General features: G+C 39.3%; 1 non-coding gene across 1 annotated transcript; it reads left to right on the top strand.

The window, feature by feature from the left end:
* Window positions 1-4455: 4455 nt before the first annotated feature.
* Window positions 4456-4528, top strand: trnaa-agc. The gene has a single exon. It is a non-coding gene; the product is annotated as a tRNA-Ala (tRNA).
* Window positions 4529-6214: the final 1686 nt, after the last annotated feature.

The raw sequence follows: 6214 nt of genomic DNA, 5'->3' as shown, positions 1-6214 counted from the left end.
ACCATGACTCAAAATATCTCATAATAGTGGCTAGCACTGTTGCCTTACAGCAAGAAGGTCACAGGTTCAGATTCCAGTACAATTACTCTGTGGAGTTTGCATGTTCTCCCCATGTGTGGGCGGGCTTTCTTCAGGTACTCCAGATTACCAAAATGCAGTTTAAAGAAAAAACAATAAAAAAGAAAAAAAGGAGTCTTCAATAAATAAAACTTACAAAAGGTAGATTTCAAACCAAAGAAATACAACATGTGCAGTTATACCAAGAGGTGAATCTTCTCTGACTCACTACCTCCCTTTTCAGAGGGATAATGGAAACAAGTGATGCTCATAGTGGATTTGCTGTACAAGACCAACACATTGGGTTTAAATGAGAACGGGGCTTCAATCGTTCACCACAATGCAATTCTTTCATTGGCATGGGGGTGTGACGTTGGACTTTAACATTGAACTAAGCAACTGAGAGGATTTTGAAAGGCATTGAGACAACCTATTACTATAACCTACTATTTTCACCAACCCAAATAGAGAAATGGAGGTATAAATATATCCTCTGTGGTTCATATGTACAGTTGTATGAAAAAGATAAACAGCCTAAACTTAAATTTTAACCTAAAGGTGGATCTACTGTAATGTACTGAGAATGTTCTCTTTTAGTTGTAAACAACAATACCAAAATACAACTAAATGGGAATGTTGTGTGGAGACCACAGTGCAACTACAGGAGAACATTTTAGTTTTTGGTTCTCTCAGCGTTTGGGAATGTTAGGCTTGTGTGAGTGAACATTCTCTTAACGTTCTATTAATGTTTGAATGTTTAATGTTTTGTGTTAGCAGGGGCAAGAGCTGAATCTTAGCATTGGTGGTTGGAACGTCACTGTGGCGTGTGTCACTACTTGACCCATTGGACATTGACCTTGCTTACGTGTGGTATTTTGTGAGATTTGTGTAAGAGTCACTTATCCTGGACTAATTCACCAATTTAGAATGACAAATGAGTTGAAAACACAAATGAACTATTTTAATTAGAATTCTTTCACAATTATTTTTGAGATGTGGGTCTTTTCAGCACTTTCAAAACCCATCAATTAGGAAATTGGAAATGCCTGAAAGGTGAAATTGCATTGTATTACCCAGTAACCAGGTTGCAATCTATCAGCTATTAAAAAGGTCTCACAAGCTCTAAATGTGTGTATGTTTTTATCAGTCAATATTTTTTTAACACACTTTTGTCATTTGACATTTGACATTTTGCATGATTGTCTTTTCTTCCTTTTCTACCCGTTTCAGTCGCAAGACTGACTGCTGGCCCTGTGCAGCCATCAGAGGGATTGGAATGAATAAAGTATATCAAAATAAAATGAAGAAAAAGTAAAAAGAGAAAGCCAGAGAAAGGGATCGTGAAAGACGGAAGAAAGGATGCTGTGACACTGTTTATAGTCTTCTTGAACAAACACTAAAGACAACATAGAAATCCAGTTGAATTAAAGTGGCAAAACAAAACAAAAAAAATGCCAGGCATATGCACAAATTGTACATTATACAAATGTAATTCTATGAAGAGATAAAAGTCATAATTCAATTTATTTGTGGGCTTCTATTCAGACAAACACAATAAAAGTCAACAAACATATATACTTCAGTTTCTTATGCCAAGAAACAACTGTCATCAGGCTAGCAAGGTAGCAGGTTAATAATATTTCTTACTTCCATATTAAAGCTGAAGTAGACAAGATTGCTGGAAAGAAAAGTCATTGAATGTGTAAATAGCTTTACACGTGTACAAATAATACATGCACAATCAAGATGGTAAATAAGAACTGCAAAAAATTTGCAACCTCAATGGAAATACAATTAGGAAAACAGTCACAGCCACACTTGCTCTTCAAGGAATGGTGAGACAAAGGTCTGTTAACAAAGTCATACAATTTGTATGACCCACTTAGAACTGAGCTCCAAATGCTAAAGTTAACCTCCTGTTCTGCACTTCCTGGACTTCAAAGTTGCTGTCTCATAACTCCCGTTTGAACAGGGCCTACAAGACATGCTGTGCTGACTGCACTGACTTGCTTCTTACTATTGTTTCTGCAACATATTCACACTACTCCAAAAAAGAGAGAAACAAGCAGGGTGTTTTTGCACTTTCTGCGGGGATTTTCAGACATCTGTGCCATGCTTTGAGTTCACAGTAAGCACACTTTTTTTTTGGCTTAAAAGAAAGCTTTGATGCTGAAAACAGGCATAAAGCCACAAGTACCAACAGTTACACAAAATGCAAAAACAATCATACATTTGTAAAACAGAGTAATTAGCAAGGAAATGGAACCAGGACAATAGCTGCCTTCTTGGCACTATAGGTGGAACACTGGAAAACTAGCCCCTTGGAGATGGTGGCAGCTTCCAGGTGGAGCAAACAGCCATGGCAAACTCAAATAAATTGAGTCCTATTTAAAGACTGGTGATACTGTGCCGAGGTGTTGCCACTTTGTTGTGGAGACTAGTGATGAAGCAGGAGGGAGAGAGTGAGCGATGTAAAATGGAACAACTCCCAAGGGCAGGAGTATTCATATTTGCAGGGAACAACACAAACGTAAGAGGGATTGTTGGAGAAATATAACCAGCCATTAGCTGTGGAGGAAATGGCTGCTAACAACGAGGAAACTATATTCTGTCTCTCTTCAAAGTCAAAGGAAAAAGCCGTGTGAGGTAATCAGTACAGGGCCAGAATAAGTGGAGGTGTGTGTTTGTGTGTGCTGGGGTGTCACAGAAAAGTCACAAAATGAACACGAGGTCTTGTTGAAGGGGTAACAGTTACAGTCCGGCACTTTTCTTTTGCAGAATATAAGTGTGTGTTTGACCAGTTGTTCCTAATTGATGTAACCTGTGTAGTGACAGTGTAATAAAACATTAGCAGGAAGACAAAAGGAACAGTATTATACTGTATATTATAGGTGCTGAACTCACTAAACTATACCAACTGTCTCTAAAATATTATATAAATATATTATTATTATTATTATATAAATATATTTTTTGGTTTGGTGTTTTGGTCTGTTGCTCCACCTACGGCCACCCACATAATGCTGCATCCCTGCAGGACTGTTGTGGGTGCACAAGGTGGGAGGTTATTTCTCAGGAGGATAATTTGGATGAGCACACTTCTACTGTCCTGGACTATACTATATTAACTTTCGTACTAAGGCAGTACTGAGCAACAAAACCATCAAAGTGTTTCCAAACCAGAAACCCTGGTTTCACTGCAATGTGAAATCACTGCTAAGGATGATGGATGCTGCATTCAGGTCAGAGAACATGCTGGCCTACAGAGCTGCCCACAGAGACCTAAAAAAAAGGGCATTAGCGAGGCCATGGACTGGTACAGACAACGCAAAGAAGGGAACTTCATGACTAAAGATACCCGGAGGCTATGGAGAGGCATCAAAAACCCTAAATGACTACAAGTGCAACATCACTCCAGCATCATCAAGAGAGGTCAACCATGCAGACCTCGAGAGCCACCAGATCGAAAGGGGGTGCTCTCTCCAATGCACTATGTAGATTTTAGCTCCGCCTTTCAAGGCGAGTCAAGGCGAGTGGCAAATTTGCCAACTTTTACTCATAAGGGGGAATTAGCTCAAATGGTAGAGCGCTTGCTTAGCATGCGAGAGGTAGTGGGATCGATGCCCACATTCTCCATGAAGTATTCGTCTTTAATCCGATAACATCACATGTGACGGCTAATTTTGACAAAACAGACCTCTCAAAGTCAATAGCAACAGTTGCCAACCAAGTTAGTGCCCTCTTGAAGCTCAATTAGACCAAACATAACTATCATAAACTATCATCCACTTACCATGCTTGGTTTTGACAGTTTTTTTTGACAAAACATAACTATATGTGCTGGCTGACTTTGACTAATAAGACCTCTCAAAGTCAATTACAACAGTTCACCTGGCATTGAATTGTCAATGCCACCTCATACCTGGCATTGACAATTCCAAAAGGAATGATGGAGAAAAGTAAGCAAATCTAGAAAAACACTGAGGAAAGATTCCTATTTAAGGCTAATTAGATTACATGTTTGGCTCTTATTGCAATAACTTGGCTAGTTCATTGCAGCTAAGGTCTTTGAAGGCAACAGGGCTTCTCTAAAATTGGCTGTGGTTCTTTGTGGGCTTGACCAATCACAGAGAGTCTTCTGAAATATCTGTAGATCAAATTTAGTAAATGGCCAACCAATGATATTTCAACCCCATACTCAGAAGGCCTACATTTCACAGAATGTTTTTTATGACAAACCCCAAATGTTCAAATTTCATTTCTTTAAGACGATCCAAGAGGCTACTTCAGTTCCAAATATCAGCTGTGAAATGCCATAATTCCATCTGTGCTGGGTGCAGGAAGTTGAGAGGGGAACTTCCTTTTTGTCAAGGCGAGTGGTGAGAACTGTCTCACAAAGGGGAATTAGCTCAAATGGTAGAGCGCTCGCTTAGCATGCGAGAGGTAGTGGGATCGATGCCCACATTCTCCATGAAGCACTTCTTTAATCTGATGATATCACATGTATGCTGAGTTTGACAAAACAGACCTCTCAAAGTCAATAACAGTAGTTGCCAGCCTAGTTAGTTAGCTACTGAAGCTCAATCAGACCAAATATAACTATCATCCACCTACCATGCTCAGTTTTGACAGTTTTTTTTTTTTTTGACAAAACATAACGATATGTGCTGGCAGACTTAGACTAAAGAGACCTCTCAAAGTCAATAACAAAAGTTGCCAACCATCAAGCCATGGCCACCTCATACCTGGCGTTGACAATTCCAAAATGAAAGATGGAGAAAAGTAAGCAAATCTATAAGAACACTGAGGAAAGATTCCTATTCAAGGCAATCTAGATTCAATGTTTGGCTCTCATAGCAATAACTTGGCTAGTGTGTTGCAGCTCAGGTCTTTGAAGGCAATAGTGCTTCACTTAAGTTGGCTGTGGTTCTTTGTGGGTTTGACCAATCACGGAGAGTGTTCTGTAATATCTTTAGATCAAATTTAGTAAATGGCCAACCTGTACACAGAAGGCCTACATTTCAGAGATGACAAACCCCAAATGTTTTAATTCTATTTCTTTTAGATGATCGAAGAGGCTACTTCAGTTCCAAATATCAGCTGAGAAATGCCATAACTCAATCTGTGTTGGGTGGAGGAAGTTGAGAGGGGAACTTCCTCTCTGTCAAGGCGTGTGGCAAATTTGGCAACACTTCCTCACAAAGGGGAATTAGCTCAAATGGTAGAGCGCTCGCTTTGCATGTGAGAGGTAGTGGGATCGATGCCCACATTCTCCAGGGGCTGTCACAGGCTTCTCTTTATCATGATAAGTGACCTCTGGAACCTCAGTTTGACCAAACCGAACTCAACTATATAACTAACTATTTTTGACTCACATTGCACTCACTTTAGAAGATTTAATCCAGGCTGGATTAATTTTGGCTAGTTTCTTTGTGGCTAAAGTCTGTACAGGAAACAGGGCTTGTCTTAAATTAACTTGATCAATCACGGAGAGTCTTGCTAGATATCATCAGGTCTTGTTAAGAAATCAACCAATCAGTGACATTTCATCTAGATACACATAACGGCCACATTTGCCAAAAGTTTCACAAACCCCAAAATGTCCATATTCCATTTTCTGAAGATGATCCAAGACGGTACTTCTGTTCCAAATATCAGCTGTAAAATCTGAGAATTCCATCTGTGTTGGGTGCAGGAAGTTGAGAAAAGAACTTCCTCTCTATCAACGTGAGTGGTTAGAATCCTCCCACAAAGGGGAATTAGCTAAAATGGTAGAGTGCTCGCTTAGCATGTGAGAGGTAGTGAGATCGATGCCCACGTTCTCCATGAAGCATTTTAGAATAACCTTTAAGTGTGGCTGGATATAACAGAGTCAATGGTAAGAGGAATCACAATTTGTGTTGTAATCCAAAAGATATCATCAGCAGCGCAGCACAGCACAGCACACACAAGCAAAGAGCACAGCACTGACTAGCAACACAGACAGATGTAAAATGGAGCCTTTTATACTGTGTATCTGATTGTCAGCTCTGGTACTACCATTTGCAGGTTTCCCATCAACATCCTTACTATCAACAAACAATTTATTTTCAAATTAATATTTTTTTTTAACAATATTTTTAACAATGTTTTTTTTTTTTTCATTATTTTCTTAAAA

Source organism: Solea senegalensis, linkage group LG6 (genome assembly GCF_019176455.1).
Source record: "Solea senegalensis isolate Sse05_10M linkage group LG6, IFAPA_SoseM_1, whole genome shotgun sequence".
NCBI classification, from domain to species: Eukaryota; Metazoa; Chordata; class Actinopteri; order Pleuronectiformes; family Soleidae; genus Solea; species Solea senegalensis.
The sequence above is the reverse complement of the archived record's forward strand: the minus strand, read 5'-3'. Positions and strand labels throughout refer to the sequence as shown.